This window comes from Macrosteles quadrilineatus, unplaced genomic scaffold, assembly GCF_028750875.1.
Source record: "Macrosteles quadrilineatus isolate MER2022 unplaced genomic scaffold, UCM_ALF_1.0 Scaffold_5__1_contigs__length_97177068, whole genome shotgun sequence".
NCBI lineage: Eukaryota > Metazoa > Arthropoda > Insecta > Hemiptera > Cicadellidae > Macrosteles > Macrosteles quadrilineatus.
The window spans coordinates 14,500,258-14,522,422 of record NW_026542598.1 but is presented as its reverse complement, the minus strand read 5'-3'; the positions used below and the strand labels follow the sequence as shown (position 1 = coordinate 14,522,422).

Genomic DNA, 22,165 nt, shown 5'->3' with positions numbered 1-22,165 from the left:
GGAATCGTCTAGAATTTTAATGGTGTCTTAACACTGGTGTCATAACTATTTGTGCAAAATTTGAACGCTATAAGTGCAACGGTTCTTGAGTTTTAGGTGCGAACACACACACACACATACTCCAGCGGACAACTTTTCTCCGACTCCGCTATACACGATACATAGATTCGTTCACTTCGTTCACTCATCTATGAGGGAATATGACTTGACCAAAGCATTGGTAAATTCAACATAAATACAGAAACGTTCATTGGAAAGTAATATAAAAAAATGAAAAATATCAGCATATCCTATAATTGATATTTCTTTTTAATAAACATTTGGACTACATACACAGTATTACAATTAAGATTTTAGCATTTCTAGTAAAAAGGATGCTTTATTTGACCACAGATATTATTAGAGGCGGATTTTGTCATTGGCTCTGGAATACGAAATTGACTCCATCAAAGCAAACTTGTCGACTCTCTTCCTCCAATTTCCTTCCAATGTAGGTAGGAAAATGCACAACCTCTTTCGAATGTGGGTTTATACGCTGTAAGCATTACGTAGTTTATCAAAATGGCAAATGTTTGCTCGACTTGTGATGACGGACACACACACTATTGCAAGTTACAGGAACATAAATAATGACCATAGGTCATAGTGACTTCCCACTTCGAAGTCTTTAATGGCTTATTTCAAAACGGAACTTAAATAAATTCGTTTATCATAGAGATGGCACAAATAAAAAGAAAATAGGACCCAATAAATATCCTTAAGGGACGCCTTGTGCATACATTGCATCTTACTACCTCGCTATCAGGCACTCAATGCATGCAGGTGCTGTCAGAGATGAAGGGTGAGAGATATAAAGTTACAGCGCATTGTTGGGCTGCTCGGTCCCTTGTGAAAGTGATACTTCCTCCCTCAGATCTGAGTTTCCTACTCGATGCAGGACTTTGGCTGCACGAACCTACGCAATGAGCATTCGATGAGTGGTTGGTTGTATGAAGAGAGTAGCCGGACCTTATTCAACTAGGTACAAAAGCACTACGTAAATTAAATGCAGGGGAAACTAGCGAAAAAGGATTGCAATACAGTAATTAGAAAGATAAAATTTTAAATCATATACAAATTAGGTTTACTAAAAAATTCCATACAATTTCAATCGACTGATAAAATCACAGATACCATCATGGTATCTTGTTTGGCTCGCTCAAACGATGCTAAACCTAAAAAATTATTTTAAGGTTGTTGATAATTTTAAATTTATCATTGCCAAAGGTAAAAAAATGCAACTGAAGGTCGGAAATATCCAATATGTTCTTTAAACGTCATGTACAAAAGCGTAAACAGTGTCATCGAAAACATCATACACATCCAGCTCAGTTCTATGGTTCTATATTGACTATTGAAAGATGCTTGAGACCGCCCAATAATATTTTACGAGCCATTCTGATCCAGCAACAGGTAGTCTACGATTCGACAATGTCTTCATTTCTCAATAGAGTATCAAAAAAAGAAAATCATTACGACTCTTTAGGTATTTATGTATAAAAACATTGTGTACCTATTTGTCCAGGTAAAAATACATTATTTCGAAATTTCGTTGACAAGTTAAACTTTACCTTAACAACAAATGGTAACTACTTAGTTCGTAAAATATTTGTGAGTAATTGAAACAAAACACATTTCCATATTAACTCACTGGCAGTTATATGATACTTAAGAGTAGTTAGTCATATTAGGCATTATTGTTGAATGTCTGTGGAAGGTAGTGGATCTATTTCTGATGATCCTTTTAGATGCGTAAACACATCGTGGCCATAACAGCGATTTTTATTAATATGGATTTTGAAAATACACATATCGTTATTTTAAAGTATTCATACTAAACTAAGAGCAGGGCTCCAATTAACCACCTTCAAATTTAAAGTGGTCTGTGTCAATACCTTAGCTTTAAAATCAATCACTTTCTTTCTTTGTGACTGCATACCATTATGTACGTTAGTTACTGATCAAAAATTAAACAATATTTAGAGTGGAGGTGACATCGACAAATACGCGAAGTATAAGTGATTAAAGCAATAAACAGGCAACGTATATTGCTTACTGACAGTGTCATCATGTCAGCGTGTCAGTATGTCAGGATGACATACGCACCGTTCATCATCATCTCCTTCATCTCCCAAACCGTGTAAATATTTAATAACAAGTTCCGCCAGAGGTGTTCACATTTTTACTTCGCTTGACATGTTCCAAAAGTTTGTCAGCCAACGTAAACACAATACTGACACTTATCTCTTCAACTTTTGCCACCTTGTAAAAATTGTAAAAAGTCTCGAATCAAACCCTAAAAACTTTAATTAAAATTGATTGACATGATGTAGAACAGATAAAAAATAACGTGTTTATAGCACAAAACAACGTGTAACATGAGATAGGACAAGGGAATCTATACTTATTTAATACGCAAGCAGGTTATTTGTGACAATTATTCATCCGAAACTACTAAACCGATTGACATGTTTTTGGTGTCATTGGAAAGAGCGTAACGTGAAGTTGTACATGAAACTTTCTTTTCATGGAAATAATTAGAGAGTGAGGCCTAGGGGCCCTTTAAAGTTTCGTATTTATCCATAATATTAACATGGGAAACAAAAATTGTTATGAAACTCCAGCTGTTGACAGAAATTAAAAGTGAGAAGAAGAACATAATTGTAAACAGTCAATAAGTTTGCTACAAACATTTACCGACTTGGTTGAAATGAAATATTTACTATTTGAATTTGGGTTGGCGTAAATATTACAATGGAAAAAAAACGAGAGAGCCTAGATAAAATGATATAATCTGTTATGTACATCTTGAGTATTTCCATAGTTTTTGGATTCATCAGAAATTATGACTGTTATTCATTTTAAAATGACACCTGTAATTCTTAGCAATTGCTCGAATTCGAGCAACAGGGACACTAGTTTAAAGAAAAACACTAAAAGTAGCTAATGGTTCACAATCAAACGCCCATGGTCGGTTTGATGATGATAATAATAATGGAATAAACTAGAGTAAACCTCACCCCGCAACGTTTATATGCTAATGGATAGTGATAAGTGATTAATTAATATGGACAGTGAACATTTAATTCCGATATTTGCTGTGTTGGATACTCAGAGTTATAAACATAGCGTTTTATCATAAATGAAATAATAATTTATAAATCTTCCCCATTAGTCTGCATACTTTTTGGACTAATTGAAATTTGTTGTAATTCTTCAAGTTGTTCAGGGGATAACTTATTCAATCAACCTTTTTGGTTAGTCTGTAAAATACAGAATTGTTAGTCATTCTTTCATTGTTATCGTGGTTCTGTACTATTTTGGTATCCTTTATATTTAATAATATTTAAAACAAAACAAAGTAAACACTGCAATGCCAGTTAGCAAATTTGTAACGCTGAAACATTTGTGGGTCTAAAACAAAGCCAAGGAGATGATGCATTATCATTTAAAGTCAAATTACTGCAATACCAATCACACAACCGAAGCCAATTGAAAACTGTATATCTGCTCAAGGAATCTTATTATACTTCAACTTTAGGTGGTAAGTCACTTCTTTCAAAACATTTTTTAAGAGAGAAATCTACTGTCAGCGTACTTTAAAATGACTAATCATTACACATACAATCTACACAGTTTCCAATCACATCAAAGATCCATTTTCAATATCCGAAGTCAAAGACAGTATCTACTACTTGTGATATCATGTTATCATTGAACAAACTGTGTCCATTGAGCAACAGACCGCTGGAGCATTGACTCGCTAATGCTCAACGGCTAAGCGATTCAGTGAGTAAAGCTTGTTAAAATTTATGTCCACGCTCCAGGAAATAAACGGTCCATCACTGCCAGGCGGTCTACGCTCTCAGCTGGATTGCTTCCCGCCATATGCCGTGCCGCGAACTGCGATTGTGGCGGGAAAACACTTGTATAGACAAATATCATTACGTAAGTCGGTATAAAATATCACATTTTATTGTGTGACTTGAGTTCAAAACTCACTAATAGTGTAAAAAAGTTTGTTTATATAAAAATTTACAATTTTAACCCAAATACTTCAAAAACGAAACTGTTATTGAGTTTTCTGTATTATAAAAACAATTTTGGCGGACAAACTGGGGATATATGTTTAGAAGGAAAATTGTGAATGAGTAATGAGTAATACGAGTCGGGGTTACCAACTGCGAAAACTCAATACCAGCGTGGCAGCATTTTGTTTATTCATGAAAAAATGTGACCCTCTTGAGTATAGAGCTATTACATATGCCGCAAGAAACGCAATGACAAAAATATCAATTATGGTTTGTTCTTGTAGTAAGTTTCAACATTATATAGAAGCATACATGGTAATAACGTCCCATGATTACACCCCTTGATGTATTGAAGTTAGTGGTATTTTACAAGAAAATATTCTTCTTTTCTGCGAATTATTAACTGCAACACATCTATCCGTGTAGATACAAGCTGAAAAGCTCGCACGTTAAAGTTTATCTCCCGTGTACCTAGAGTGCTTGTTACATTATGCGAGGTGGAGGAAGTTGGTGTTTTGAACTACATGGATATACTAACCTTTCTACGTGAACAGCACCACTTGTTGACAATGTTTGTAAATTGACTTATTATGCAAATAGACTTATAATAATAATTTCTTTATTGCTCTTTGAAAATTATACATTGTATTAGCAAACGTCAATCAATACAAAAAAATACAATAAATTCTTATCTAATCACTTTTATTATCAACTTAAAGCATTTTTTTATTGTTTGATGTCCTGTGTCAACTAGGATGTGAAAATTACAAAACATTTCGCTCTTATTACAGGAAAAATGTTACATATCCCACTTTCTACATCCATTACCCTATACGTTGCACGTAGAATTTAAAGCGCACATTTTCAGCTTCTTTGCGGTAACAGTACAAAGCCAAGTGTCTAGAAGTATAACATTAAAAAAGCGAAAAGACACAGAAATATGTGTATTTATATAGGGAAATAAACTACATCAGCAATCTGACACATACTTTCTCCCATAAGCTTGTCAACGACATGGGTAACCGTTGGGAGTAACTATGATATTTTATAGGGAAAATCACAAAAGTTGCGATAACCATTAATTGTTACAGCAATGGGGGCTGCACTATATTTTTATGATTATAAGGACCATAACACATTAGTGTTAATCATAACCAGCTTTAAGCAAAAAATCTAGTTTTTATTATTTTATGGGAAAATAACATAAGTTACAACAACTATGGAACCGTAATTTTTACAGAAATGGAATTTGTATCATTTTGTTCTAAATTTAAAGGACTATAACATATTTAATTTAGTCGAAACTGGTATTTTTCCAAAATAAGTACAATTTTTGTTATTTTATGGGGGTTTTATGGGAAAACAACACAAGTTGCAATAACTTTGGAACCGTAATTTTTACGGAAATGGGATTCGTATCAGTTTGTTAAAAATTTAAATGACTACAACATAATGACTATTTATCAAAATCGTTCGGGCCATTTTCGAGAAATCCGATTTTTCCGTTATTTATGGGTTTTTATGGGGAAATCGCCATTAAAAATACAAATTTCAAAAAAATGAAAAAAATTTCGCTAAAAACTTGAAGAAACTCAGGCACGCTTTGGGAGGTAAAATCGGTGTACGAATGAATCACTAAAATTGTGCAATTCAAGAAAACTCTCCAAACTGTGTTGATAAAAAAACAACCTGTTAATGTGTTAGAAAGTAGGTTTTATGTTTGGGCTTTTAGACCCCGACACTGGGAAGATATGAGTCTGGGAAATAATGGCGCCGAACCTGCAATAGTGCGTTGGTCGAGGCGATTGCAAGAACTACTTTGGAGATAACATACAGGAATACACTCGTCAAGTATCAGAAACAGGCAAACTCGTCAAATCTAACAGCATTTATCTACTTTATGTTTACAGTAGAAAGCATTAGCAAAATTGCTAAAAACATTAATTTATGAAGTTTCTCAATCAAATGGCTTTAGCTGGAGGGAGTTGTCAAGTTATCCTCATCTGAGGGAGTGTAGGCCTACTTTTTTGTTTTATGTGGGTGACATAAAGATTATGTAGCCCAACTTTGAAACTATAAACCAAAACTATTTGACTAGATGATTTGGAAGTTGGAAATTGTAATAATTTACGAAATATGCACACAGGTACTGAGATTAAATGTACCCTGCGGATTATTTTCCCACTTAAAGTTTAGACGACTATCGATAATTACCTAAGCTTGTTTATTAACATGAAACTTGCAAAGAAGCTTATTCGCTATGTATAATACGTATATGGGAGATTCGCTAAACATGTCTTTAACACTATACTGCGACTTAAAACCTTTTAAGTAATTTTTTTTAATTAAAAAGTAAACACTAAACAAAATATTTCATTTTCCTGAGTCACTAACAAAGCATTAAAGTGTTAATAAAATTAAATCCATGACTAATAAATGATCAATTATTTCAATATTCGTAAATTTATTGACAGCCAGTGGAAATTTCAAGTCGACTTAACTCAAGGGTAAAATTACAGGACTCGAATGTTTGTTCGCTTGACGTTATCTCTGTATTCGCAGTGTTTGGATTTCGGCTTTTGTCTCTTTGAAAATTATGAAGACAAAAGTTTGAAGATTGGATTTAAATGCTTTGAGCTGATTGTTCTACCCCTACAATGAGAACCGCGGTTTTGAAGTATGATTACCATGAGTAAAAACCATCGATGTATAAAAGCTGTAAAAACAACATAATGCAGTGCTGGGGCAACAACGTAGGCTAGAGAGCGAGATAAAAAATTATATACAAGTGATACATTTCGCATTCGCTGTTTAACACGTAGGTAATAACATTTCACCAAATAAGCCTTTGTAAAAGTTTCAAAACGCACAGTATGACTAAAGATGTGTGCAAGTAACATACCAAACTTTTATAAGTATAGTAGCATTTTTAACAAACTTCATGTCAATTTGAAATTTGCCTCTATCTTATAAATAACATTATAAGTTCAATTATAGAGAATTAAAAATTGAAAAATAATACCTAATAAGAAGTAGTTTTATGAAGCATGATTTCATAACTTCCACTATTGTGCTACAAAATTAGCCGGGAAACCAATCGAAGACTCACTTCAACAAGGACAAAAAATTCTACTCTGGAATCATTTCATTCCTATCTCTTTCTTGCTCTTATATGCAATTTAAATGCAAGCTTTTGTCGAGCTTTTATTTCCTTCAGGTGCTTTCAAGCTGTGTCACACTAAAGTGGGTCATATTTTATACTCTTATTATAAAAAAAGTATTCTGTTAAAAACAACTGTAAGCCCCATAATCTAAATTGAGCAATGCATAAAATAACATGACCTTTATGTATACCTCAGTTATGAACTTGAAACCAAAATTGCGTGGTCCTAATTAGAGCTTCTTTCTCAAACCATTTTACCACCTTCCAATATTGAGAAAACTACACCTCGTAATATTGATCTAATAGACGTATGTTAAAAACCCAAACTAAAATGAATTTTTAAAAGTTCATTTTTCAAGGCAAAATTGTTCATATAAATTTGTAGATCGAAAGGTAGATATGTAGTTCTAAACCAATGGTATTTGAATTGCGTTTGAGTTAATTCCCACATGTTTTAGCGATTGAAGAAGTAAAATTAAGAGGTAAAAACGCTGTAAGAAAAGACAACAAAATATCTAAATAAGAGGTTGGCCTAGTTGCATTCTATTCCGAGCATACAACTGGAACTGATGTGGTAGTTGTTGTAAATGAAGCGTGATACGGTGAGCTACAGTCACAGTGTGCGCTGACTGCAGACACAATAGCACAGGTCAATTAGCTATAGGAATAGGATACGATTATAACGCATTAGCTTCTAATCTTTAAAATAAAGTAATAAAACAATACGTGCCGTGTAAAATTACAATACTATTATAACATAATATAGACATGTGAGACTAGAGAATCGTATTTGGTCAAATAAAAATGTGAAAATTTTAAGAATTGTGGCCGCAGAAGGTTTTAGTACACATAAAATACGAAGATTTCAAATTTGTATTATTACGACAATACATCTGTATTAGTTTATGAATTTATTCATTACAAATGTATTGCATCTTAATCGATTATATTGGTAATTGCTGATATTGTAGTGTTATTTGTGTGTTTCAAATTCTAAGTACTGTAGTAATAATTTTGAAATAGCTGGTCGACTTTATATCGGTACAAAACCAGTTCTAACGACGTTAAAAATGACACACAAGTAAATAGGTCTACATACAACATTATCAATAGCCAAATTCACCACAGTAGCCTAATTCAGGTTAAGTGTACGAAAAACGCACTAACTTACTTTCCTTGGCGAAATAAAGCATTTTCGTTTCCATTTCGTATCTACCCTCTCCAACTGTCTGCGCAACACTTTATATCTTACAATTAATTTAATATGTCATGTATCACTAAATAATCGTTCATTGTAAGAAAAAAACTAAATTTCGTTACAAATTGCACCTAAGTATACACTTCAAAATAAGTACAATGATGTCCACAGTGACTACATATCGGGGCCTTTCCCTCACGTCTTCAATGCTTTCCCATCACCGTGATCGGATCTTACCTTGTATGGACGGTGAAACCTGCACGTTACTGTTCTATGCTACAAGGTTAGAATAAGCGCTTCACAGTAATACAATAGTTATTTGTGTAACTAGTGGGCAAAGTGGCACTTTGCTGCACACGAGAGCAATGTTTACTCGAGTGCAGCAAAGGCCTTTTGCACTCGTGTTACACATTACATTTTTCCTACAGTCACTATAAAGCATATAAATAATTAGTCTTTCAAACACTATACAACACGTTTTTAGGTTCAGCTGGCAACACAAATAGGTGCCCTAGAGAAAGTAGTACCCGCGGTCCGTATCACTCCGCTATTTTTCCTCGGCAAAAAATGTGCTCCGCGTTTTGAAAATATAGTTCCGTATGTTTTTGTAATTTGAAGTGGTTTCCAAGCCTAAAAAAATGCTTTAAAGGTATTTTCTTGTTTATTAAGATCGTAGGAATGTTTTAAAAACGTTTAAAAGAAAAGTCCAGAAAGTTCAGAAATACCGAAACTATAAACACGAAATGACAGGTTAAATCGTAGTTATAATAGTCAATCAGCTGCTCATAGTATTATTATCTTTAAGTGTTGCCAACCTATTTCCAAGCGTACACGGATTACGTGCATAATAGAACCACGCTGTTTTATGTTGTTTCGTTGGAATCCTGATGTGCGGCAAACTATAAACCGTACGACAAAGTATAAATATGCAGCAATTAGCAGCTTTCTGTACTATAAACAGTACAAGGAAGCCAACTTTGTCGGGTGACTGTAGGAAAAAGGTATTGTCAAACACCAAATGCGAATGTTACCTATATTGTAGCTATCGTGCTAAAGACATGTGTATTTTATTTGAAGGGTATAAAGAGGAATGTTGTTGAAACTACGTCTGTGATCCCATCAACCTATATTTATAATCAACGACATAGGGAAGTACGTCTTGACATGCATCGAATCAATAATGCAGTCCTACTTGATGTTACTCAAGAGAAAACCAATCAGGTGACTGTACTTGTGTTAAATTTATTCGCGTCAGCTAAATGGTGAAACTATGGTTTATCATGGGCGTATATCCTTTGCTTACTTTGACAGATATGTGTGTACCTTATTTTATAATCGCCTTAAAAATTACAATTGGTAAACTAATTATTCTTGCAAAGGTGACTAACAAACTCTTCGAACTGAAAACAATAAGATTGTCCTTGGTGATATTTAATCGTTTAAGTCGTTCTCGAAGCAGTAAAATATCATTGGAAATAGATATATTTGCCTGGCTCAACATTATGCTGATTCAAAACTTATTTGGTTTATTAGTTCTACAAATTTAATTCAGAAACAAACTAGAAAACAAAAATTACAATAATCAATCAATGAGACGGGGGCACCTGGGTGCGTATTTTAACCCAAATATGAATGAAAGATTAGGGAGGAATGTATTAACATAAAAATATGATTACTTATAATAAATTACCAAGTTTGTAAACAAGTGCAAAGCGGGTCGGGTTGACCTCTGCAAGTTGTATCATCACCACTGTTGTAGGTTATTATCACTAAACAATGCTGCCTAACCTTATCCATCACTACTGATTATTGTTTGTTTGATTTACCCAGTCAAGTGTCCATTACTAAGCAAACACGTGACTTAGCTTGTACTTCCACTTGAAATAACTTTGAATGATTGCAAACGAATGAGACAATGCTTTACTATCGCATATTAATTAATGACTTACGATTTAACTAGTTTTTAAGATCTTCAACACTTTTCAAGTATGGAGTTTGTTTCAAATTATACAAACTATTGCACAGTGTAATCATAGGTATGCTGGGAGATACACGCTCTAAATTATGTTAAATATCACCATGCATTTTTTATTCTTAGTCTTTACGTTGAATGACAGCTCTTACGCATTTGTTTTCAAATTATCCATATAAATTAGGCCTACTTATAACAGGGATACACGGGCAATTATGGCATGTAATGTATAAGTACGCCAGTCGTACTAAACACCTGCGTATGGCAAAACAAACATTTTATAACCTACTTTGTGAGTAACGACGATTATATTTACAACATGACAAGCAATCGCATCATCCCAAGACAGATCAAGATTAGGGATACAGCAAGATTAGGGATACAGCTATCAAAACACGTATCCATCAATGAAGAACACAACCAAACACAGTTTAAAATTGGCCATTTAAACTTGCATAATTTAGATTCAGAAAGTTTTAAAGCCAAAATTTAGTTATTAATTGCACTAAAAAAACATTTTTCTCACCCTATCAACACACGAATAAAGCCACCATCTCCCAATCGACAGTACAAAACTATAAATGTTTCTACTGAGTTACAAATTAAAACATCCTAGAACGGATGACTAATCTACATAAGTGCGGGTCTAACACAGTTAATGTGATGGAGAATGAATCATTAATAATCGTGAATGGTGCATAATGAATGGTTGTACTTACAATTGCCGTCTCACTGTAGTACAATGACCCTTAGTTCACTTTTATGTCTGTCAATTGCTCAATTACATCTAAAAAGTTAGCGACTTCATTTGTTTGGGGTTTATAAGGAATTGTTTAGATTTTCAATCTCCATTGCGAAGTTTTCGCCTGTTTTCAAAATGTCTTTAGAGCGAGAGTATCGTTTTTTAAACCAGGACTGGTATATTCAAATTCGACAATTACTTTGGGACCTTTGAAAAACATAGTCAAAGTTTTAACCCTGTAGTTCAGGTGTTTGTTTATTTTAATTTCATTCACAACAACTTAGCGCTCAATTGTTGTCGTTGCGTAGCAACCACAAACTACTGCATTACCGGCACTTTTTATTTCTGAATGTAATTGTTAACAGATTTTAACCGACCAACGATCTTGTGTTTATATTTTCACGTTATTAAATTTTATAGCTTAATATTTATTTTATAGTTCGGTAAAGACAGCGTTCGGACCTAAGGCGATAAGTTTTCCAAGCTCTCAGATCTGTTCAAGTTCTCAATTACGTTTCAAACTGGAAATATATTTCAAGTGAGGAAAAGCTCATTTTCAGGCCGAGAATTATAATACTACCTTAGTTACTTACGTCCACTATGGTTTTCTAGACGCTACAAAATTAGAACACCAGGAACAGCTAAATTAGACTGAGGTAATAGTGTATAAAAGTCTCCGATAAAAACATACGACCAATAAAATGTTAAGATTGTAACGTTGTAACCCAACGGAGTATAATATCGTAACTCTCTCGGAAGCATTGCAGTTTACCGCAGTAAGACTTTGGGCTCAATTGTGTGAATTAATCCAAGATCAGCAGCTAGGCATGTCCTCGCCTCTTCTTACTCTTCTCAGCATCAAATCCATGTGTGAAATGTAGTATTTTTCAAAAATATCATATCGCTTAGTATTTGTTGAAGACTACAGCGATGAGGCGCTGAGGTGACACACCGTGGGTTGACAAAATCACAAGATGTTGACCTCAATTGACGACGACCCGAGGTAATTCTCGCATTTGACACTCGCACGAACCGTCATATCTATCTTTAGCATTTCGAAGAGGTTAAATTCTTGGAACACTAAACAAAGCAGCGAATGAATGCTAGAAACAAATTGAATCTTGATTGGTAACCGTTTACTATGCTTAGGACTAAATAAATGCTAAAGTTATCTTCACCACAACTTCATTACAAGTGGGATATTGCCTAATTTAAATCTTATGTCAATTCGACACATGTAATTGTCACTGTGCACGCACACAACGTACGAAAACAATCATATCAAGATCAAAAACATCAATAGCAAAAGTCATACTAAGATTCAGGGAAGGAAGAAGAATGTAGTATGTTACATTAATAAACTCGATCTAAAGGGACAGTGTTTTTTCTTCAGGTAAAATAATAGAATAGTAAAATGTAATATATGTTTGATGCGTTTTAAACCTGTAAGTGGTTCGAGTTGGTCCGAAATTACCAGAATAACTAAAACAAGGGATAAGGTCTCAGTTAGCCATTACTACCTTAGCGTGCACAGATGTCTTGATAACAACTAAACTACGAGCACTTGTACACCGAATCAATCCAAGATAACATCACTTGGACTTGGATACTCGTGTAAATTTAAAATACGTTTTGATACCTTGGACTTGGATACCTGTGTAAGTTTAAAATACGTTTGGATACGGTGAAAAGTGTTAAACTTAAGTGCGGGGTTGGAAAACAAACTAAAAGGTAGCGTGAATAGTTTATCATATTTTCTAGTATTACAGTAAATTAATTGTTGAGTCCAAAGGTTTTGCTGGACTTCATAATTTTCATGGATTATTTCAAAATCCAGTGAATGAAAAAATTGAATAGACATTGTAAAACAGTAATAATGTAAACATGTCAACGTAAGAATAAACTCAGAGATATACATATACATACATAAACTAGATTTCGACATCAAAGTTCAGATATTTTCACATTTATACCAAGTATTGCGACTGTGCAATTATTTTGATTGGAGTAGGATTGTAAGATTACTTTTCATGTGTTTTCACATGTATACCTTGTCTTGAAGCGGTACAATTATTTTATTGGTATATTTGACAATTTTAATCGACAGAAAGCTACTTATGATTTCTTCCTACAAACAGTTCAGGTGAGTAAATTATAAGCGATACAATTCAAACGGTATAGGAAAATAACCACGCAAACTCATCATACCACAAATTGCGAAGCCAGTAAAATTAATATAACTGCAATCTCGAAACGCGCGCAGTCACAGCAGATAAAACACTGTAGAGGGGACGTTTAAAATCCAGCGTGGAGCGTGGAGTCCCCGGAGCAGTCAACAATGGAATTGATTTCCACACATCTGTGCAGACATCACGCCATATAATGGCACACTGAGTCACCATGATTGTCTACTGTGTATTGTCCGAGCTGTGTACAACTCACTTCTTTATATTGTAGTCCGCAATCAACCCAACTGCATTACAATACTTGCATAGATTAATTGAAATTTATTAATTCACTCTAAAATAACAATATCGAATGAATGACGCATATACGAGTAATTTACTACGTATACTCTATATCTAAGTATTAGGTGTAGATTGCTCTTGGGCATAATTAAGTAGGCTAAAACCGTAAAACATAATTTACTAGGAAACAAGTTGGGTTTTATGAAATGACTTTAAATGCTAACCACATACATTTACAGGATTCCAGTTTATGATTCTATAAAAAAGCTAAAACATAGTACCAGAATTTTTTTTAAATATTAGATTTTCAAAATTTCAGAGTTGTTAAAACTAGATACAACCGACTCATAATTAAAGTAAAAAGAAATATTTGTAGCACTACAAATATGCTATAATTATATAGGTATAGCTATTAGGCCTATTTATAAAACGCTTGAGTTACACAAACAAATATGAAACTTGATTCGACTTACCACAAAGCATAACCTGTTAAAAGTGATAATGATAAGATATGGTGATAAAATGTTGTTTACAGATTTATTACACGTATTTAAATACATGCTTATTTACTTATTGTATGCAAAGAAAAGTTTTTGAACTCATGCATTTCTCATGCATTATTATTACAATTGACTAAACATACCCAGTAACTTTAGTAACCGACTAATAATGAAATTATTTAAAGTGGAAAATCTGCTAGCAATTATGTTAAAACAGTTATCCTGTTTTTATTTGTTATTTCTTTTCGGGTAAGCACATTACAATACGTTGGTTGTGTAGCGAAATTTACATTTATTACTTTTCATTCATCAATATTTCAACCACTCCGACTCAAATTATTGCAATAAATTTTAAAAGAGATGTGTTGGTGTAGAGGGATTTGCGAAGTAGCGAAAGCGTCAAATCAATTCCGGCGAGCAAGTCAATTAGTGCCGTGACTTTGGTCGATCATCGATAAAACTCGACACAAAGTGGCCCGAGAGTTATGGGGGTTGAGCGGCAAGAGAGGCATCTGTCGATGACATGGACGTCAGTAAAAGCTCTCTAATGGGACGGTCTTATCACACTCACTTTTTAATCCGTATCAAACGTGGACCAACAGAACCATGAACGTCCCGCATATATCTACATACATGCCAAAAATACACGGGTACAACGATAAAACATGATAATCAAATGAAATTGTCAACAAAATAACCGGATGATCCATACTGTAACTATGTGATGAGAATCCAAGACTTTTTGGTTTCTGTATTATTTCAGAAACCTGTTTCCAAATCAGGTAGTTTAGTACTTAAAATCAAAGAGTTCATGGTGAAAGGACTAAAAATATCTAATTCCTCTTAAAGTAACCCCATTTAAGCATCTCTTCCTTTTTAAATCACATTTACTATTTTACCACGTACCCTTTATTTTACTGTGGTTATAAAAAATAAGAAATTCAACCAAGGCCATGTTACTTACGAGCGACTGTCAAAGGAGGGCTTGGGTACTTAAAAAATATGCTAAATCCATATCTTCCGGTACTTTGGTATTACACCGACCACACCGATACATCGACCTTTAATTAGGTCAAATAACAAAATCTTTCTAACCTAACCTAAAACATAGTCCGCTCTTAGGTTAGGTTAGGTTATGTTATTAGGTATGCTACCAAAGTACCAAGCTTCCCACCCAATATGTTACCTATTAATTCTGAAAAATCTGCACTCTCAAATTCTCCTTCAACCTCCAACCCTTTTCAGTCCTTCCCTTACAGAAGGGGACACGAGACATCTTCACTGCCTTATAAATATTCCCGCATGCGTGAAAAGAGCGTAGGGATCGTTTCACATTGTCATTGGGTGAAGGAAATTACATAGTAAAACATGTAGCTAACCTTATTGGAATGGAATTAAACCTAATAAACCATTCTTATCCAACGTTAACTTTATGTTTTTAAATTTGTCCAAAGTTTCTTTGATGCTCGTTATTTTAAAAACTAAGGTTGCATTGAATTTGAAAAACATTTATATAAACCAGGCATTATCAAAACCATCAAACAATTATAGCAGATACCTAAATATATTATTAGCTATGCATTAATGACTTTTCGTACTAAGCTCAATGAGTACATGAAACCATCCATCTACGATATTTGCTTAAAATTGCAGACAACGGTGTATAAAATTATTACAGTACTGTACTTGTATACAAATCGCGTTAAGAAAACCCATATCAAACCAGGATCGATCAGTAAATCCCTTAAGACAAGTGCCCGGCTAGCTCAGTCGGTAGAGCATGAGACTCTTAATCTCAGGGTCGTGGGTTCGAGCTCCACGATGGGCGAGTACGTTTTGCTTGGATTATTTTAAGCAACGAAAATCATATAGGGCTATAATTCTTACAATTTCTATAGCATAATATACAAATTATTTGTGTCATCATCAAGAATCCGGAGTAGATTTTTACATATTTAAGGACAAGAGAACCTTATGTAATCTCACGTTACTATATTTATGTGAGTAAAAATGTCTAGCTTTATTACTTACTCCATAAGTATAATAGTCTGCAACAGCGAACCAACCTGAAAAAGAATGAAAAAACTTAGAACCAACATCAAGTGCAAGAAAAAACTAGCAGCAAGTCTAAATACAGAATGTTTAATTAGAGAGAAGGTAACAATATGCTTACTGTTGCCTTTAACATTGGTGCCCAACTATTAATATTTGTTTGAATGACGAAACTAAACCAACTACTTTTTTACGATTTTTTAAAGTACAGCCAAAAACATTTCGTATCAAATTATCTTAAATACATAAAATTGCATAAATCTCACGAGCGCATATTCTAAAGGTCTTGGAAGAATATAGAAGTATAAAAACACTAACTTTAAAATTTACAGTTAGATCATGAGCTCTTAAGATCGTATAGCATATCTAGTGTCTTCCTTGACGCAGCATCAACGCTGTAAGATCAGTGTGTGAACTTTATTTTGTTAACACACATGAACCTTTAAACAAATTGAACATGAAGATCATTATGCAAAACGATGTAATTTAACATTATTAGCCTTTGGAATGTCTCAAACTGTGTTTAGCCCTGAAGTAGCCACGAGATGGTCGGAAGGCAGATAGAGAGGCCAAGGAGTAATGACAACCTGCAACTTGTATGAGCCTTATTGTACGAGACTAAGCGCGTTGCGCGTGCACCGCTCTCAAACAGCACACTTTCCTACCTTTTTGAAAAGCGGGGTATGTTTAACCAATTTAAGCACCTACAAGCTAAACTTTTGGTCCAGTTAAAATATTGACAACAAAAATAACAATTCTGAAATGTACAAATCTCCACGAGCGAAAATTAAAATCCCAAATTAGATCAATTATGTCATGTTTGGTTTGTACAGGTAAGAAATGTTTAATTTGAATTAGATTTCATGATGACCCACTAAGATGCATATTGTAAGGCGAAAATGAATAAAGAATCAGTGTGAATGAGATGAAAGAATATCTACTACTGGTTCTTCGTAAGGACCATTATTATGAAATGCCCATCAAGGACTGCTGGGTCCAGTTTCCAACCATAAACAGTTTCTGACGTCTGATTCTTCGAATTAATGTACTGTATTTATTTATTTAAATACAAAATTTTATAATTAAATGTTATCAAATTGGGAGAGCAAAAACTCAACGCTCACATAGCTAAAATGAAAGTCCTACTAATGTTTAAAAGTTTGCATAGCTAAATAATTTTGGACAAAGTTTTAGCGATCCAGTATGAAAGTGATAAATGTATAAATCCACGTCTAACTTTGCGGTGCTCGACGACGAACGATTGCAGTGCTGCTTTAAACTACTTTGACGACAGAGATGTAAACACTGTCGAGTGCCGAGAGACATGCAACGTTCAACGTTCAACTGTAAACTGAGACCAGCCGCTGAAACTTACAACTTTAAAATATGAACAAACTAGGTTAAAAAAAGTATACAAAGTTAATCCAGTTTTATGATTTGAAATTTAATTAATTATTAACCAAGAAACTCTTTTCCAAGCGAGTACGAATCGTTCCGACCAAAATTTAAATTTAAATCTTTCCATATTACTATCCTACACTACACCAAAACGGTTTCCATAAACTATTTAGTTTTACGTGGAATATCTTGCCTAAATGGCTGGTGACATGGTTATTAGTTGTTGGATTCTTTTGGACCTATAAATTCTAACTTCAAGTATCAGTAGGTTTTAAATTATGTACACTTTTAAGCGCAGCGTATCTATCAGGAATGGATAAACATTCGTACAGTATGTTTTAAACACATCCGCACCTCATTTTAAGCGTAGGAAATTTAAAACTCCTGAATTAAAAGAAATTAATTTTACGAAAATAAGCGGCAAAATTAAATTAATATTTTATTAACGATTGAAGTGTTACTATTCCATGTATCAGAAATAAAGAACTACATTATTCTGTTCCGTATCCTCTTCCCGCTGATAAGTATGGTTAATCAGCTCGCAATATTTCTATTGTTTCCATTGATCGATAAATTATTTCGCGTAATTATAACATACTACCTATCTTTGAAAGACGGAAGTCTTGATATAACTTTTGAGTTTCACGGCGGTCAAATCAACTGTTTGTTAACGCATAACAAAATAAATATGTATGCGCGATGTACATAAAGCACAAGTAAAATATCTGGTAATATTATTACAATCATACAGCCAAATGAATATCGGTACGTTATATATTGTGTCCCAGGGGAATGTTATATGTTTCTAAGGGAACATTCACGTTGCGGCTGTTTGACTTGCGGTGTATTTACTTGATGTGCTCAAAGGTGCTCTGAGGTCAGAATAAACCAACTAAATGTACGTCTATTTTGATATTCATTACATACTGACCAATCAGAAACTAAGTCTTCAGACAACAAATGTATTAAACATTTCTCAAAATGCATTGAGACACGAATTAAATAAAGAATTTCAAATGAGTTCAAACCGTCTACGAAGAATTACTTACTGTAAAGTTAAAACAGATTTAGGCTGTAAAACCAATTCTTCTCATCTCAAAGAATTATTTTACTCTAATGTGGACATTTAACAGTCAAATATAGAAAAGAAAATATAGTTGCTCTTTTCAGCACAAGTGTCAATGAGCATTGAATCACAAAGGTTGTGTAAAGATATCGTGCATTTTTTATGCTCGAATTTTCCAATATTAAAACTCTGAGCCTATGAATCAGCAGCTATTAGCGTTGATTATTTAACACTCTAGTGTTATATTAAATGCTATTAGGCATTTCTCATGATTCCAAAAATGTGTTAATACATCATTAGCGTAATTGGTGTTAATGATATTTTTTTGGATGCATTAATACTTTTATTGTTTTGCAATAAGGTTAGGTTGTAGCTGAGGGACGTCGCATGCATCTAAAAATGATTTCATTATCCTTTAATAATACGAAAATAGCTGTACATTAAAATATTTTAACAACGAATACTAGGATAAACCCGGTATGGATTCATACCAGTTTTTTTTTTTTTTTTTTCAAGTATTCATGATTTTAACACAAAAATATATTTGTAAAGAAAATAATGTTTTATGTCAATGTGCCTAACAGTTCAATGGTACCATGTTACAGCAAAGTGGCACACGATTTAACAGTTTGTTAAATGCTAACATAACTGATCTTACCAAGAAGTAAATTTCAAAACTACTAATTGGGATTGTCCTGTTATTTAACACTCCAAGGTTGTTCCGCTTTGGGTAATTCTAAAGCCGGACCTTGGGCCTATAACGAGCTGGCTGGTGACTTACTGAAGCTCATTGTGTATTGAATTGCGCCTGTTCACTGTTCAGTCCATAGTCGACGTCGTTCTCTATCAATCTGTTACACATTAGCTCTTCGGGCTTGGATTTTATAAATTAATAAAAAAATATTTTAGAGCTTGAATTACTGCAGTACAAAACCTCTTAAGTACATCCACGTAGGCAACGCCATGGATGTGCATCTAGGTTTTTCTGAGGGTGGCCCATGTTAAATAAACGGTATCAGCATTCTGACACATACTTTCTCCCATTAGTTTGTCAACAACCTTTATCATGTGTAAGCGGTGAGAGTAAATATACGGAAATGGGATTTATACAATTTTGTTCACAATTTAAAGGACTACATACTAAATTTTTATCAAAATCTTTCGGGCCATTTTTGTGAAAATCGGCTTTTTCCGTGATTTTATGGGGTTTTATGGGAAAATAACATAATTTACAATAACTTTTGAACCATAATTTTTACAGAAATGGGATTTGTACCATTTTGTTCAGAATATAAAGGACTATAACATACAAAATTTGTATCAAAATCGTTCAGCCGTTTTTGGGAAAATCCTATTTTTCCGCTTTTTATGGGGTTTCATGGGAAAATTCCCATTAAAAATAAAAAAAATTTTAAAAATGAAAAAACTATCAAAATTTTAAGGACTATAACATACTATGTTAAAATAAAACCGGATTTTTTTCTAAAATCCTATTTTTCGTTATTTTATGGAGTTTTTATGGGAAAATAACATAATTTACCATAACTTTTGAACCGTAATTTTTACAGAAATGGGATTTGTACCATTTTGTTCAGAATTTAAAGGGCCACAGCATACTACATTTTTATCAAAATCGTTCGGGCCATTTTTGAGAAAATCCGATTTTTCCGGTTTTTTATGGGTTTTTATGGGAAAATCCCCATTAAAAATCAAAATTTCAAAAAAATGAAAAAAACGCCTGGAGATACCATGGATTAGAACCTACATACCAAATTTCATCGAAATCGGACCACAGGTGTAGTCCCTAGCTCTGTACACATCCAGACACACAGACACACAGACACACACACACACACACACACACAGACATCACTTTGAAAACCACTTTTTTGGGTCCAGGGGGACCCAAAACGGATATATCCACTCAAAACTCAAACTCGTAAATTTTGACGAAAACAATACTTTCTCCATATACTATGGTATAGGGGGAGAAAGTAAAAACCAGCGCCATGGTCAGCCATTTGAGGGTGGCCCATGTTAAAAAAACAGCGCCATGGTCAGCCGTTTTAACGTAAGGATAAAATGGTTACTATATTTGTCTTAAATTATTTAACAGTCAGCATAATTGAGTAAAAACTTCTGTAAATAATTCTCTCACCTAAGTAAAGGAAACTTGCTAGCGTCAGAAAAAAATGTGTTTGTAAAAAGTTGTATCTTATAATTCAATAACTTGAGTGTTTGCGATTCAGTATATAATGTTCTTGTAAATATACTAAGCGTAAAAATGCGTTTGGTCAATATTTTCAGTTAAATGCTTGGATGAGTTTGGTTTTAGGAAAGGTAGGTAGATTAAAATGAAATGAATAAAATGAAAGAAATTACTTACCATCATATCAGTAGTTTAGTTTTCATGATTTTTTATACCATTTTCGAAGTTTTCTTATGTCACAATATCACTTTTCCGTTTTCCCGGATGCAAAAAACATGTTTTAAAGGCTAGTAAGTATAGTAGTTGTTACGAGTAATACAACCCACTTGACTGTATTCATTGGGTTTTTTTTTTTATACTGTACTTGAATTCAAGAACAGTTCGGTGTTCCTTCTCTCAGTACAATTAATAAGTTTCCAAACATATTTTTTTCTATTTGGCCAGATAACTTTCTTTGATTACGTATGAAATAACAATACAGGACGAAACTGAACAATATGTACCCACATTGATACTTTTTTAGCGAATTTCCCTATAGGGAAGTAGCTATTACCGTAGGTGGCACGGTAAGACCTAGACCCGGGACCGATTTACTTTTTCATTTTGATGTCCCCAGAGGCCAAAAACACCATTCGTTCAAATTTTTATATATGTATATATATATATATATATATATATATATACTTATATATATATACGTCCGTGAACGCGATAACTTGAGTAATTTTTGTCCGATTTTGATGAAATTTGGTTTAAAGGTGTAAAGCGGGATAAACTTGAATGAGTTCGCGAACCAGCACGATCGGACCATGGGAACGGGGCTTTACGGGGGGTTTTATGGGGTAAAAATTGGTTTTTCTCACTTTTGACCCTCAAAACACAAAATTTCCCGATTTCTCTTTAGACCTTTTTAAAGAGCTTAAAAAACAAATAATTTAGTATATAAAAGTATTTTTCTTCGATTATTAGTAACGGAGAAAATTAAAAAAAATTGTAAATTTAAAATTCCCATGTTATTCTTATGGAGAATATTGTCAAATGTTGTAGTTTGCTTGTTTATGGATATATTTTGATCAAACTTGGCAAATTTATTTATTTTGTACTAAGCTATCAATATTTTACTCAAAAACACACTTTATTAGTTTCCTTGTAGCAGCAAACCTAGGTACTCTAAACCTAATGTTATTAAAATATATTTAACTGAAAATCAATTCAGACAAATAGAAATTCGCTTAGTCGGCAGGTTTGCTGCGGCGGGGGTATTTTATTACAAAGATTGTATTGTTAAGACAATGAAAGATTCAGTCGAGGTAGAATATAAATCAGT

General features: G+C 33.6%; 1 protein-coding gene and 1 non-coding gene across 4 annotated transcripts in view; one reads left to right on the top strand and one right to left on the bottom strand.

The window, feature by feature from the left end:
• LOC128993812 (disco-interacting protein 2-like) overlaps positions 1-22,165 on the bottom strand; it is a 368,811-nt gene that overhangs the window by 293,147 nt on the left and 53,499 nt on the right. The gene's annotated exons all lie outside the window — the stretch shown is intronic.
• Trnak-cuu (transfer RNA lysine (anticodon CUU)) lies at positions 15,869-15,941 on the top strand. The gene has a single exon. It is a non-coding gene; the product is annotated as a tRNA-Lys (tRNA).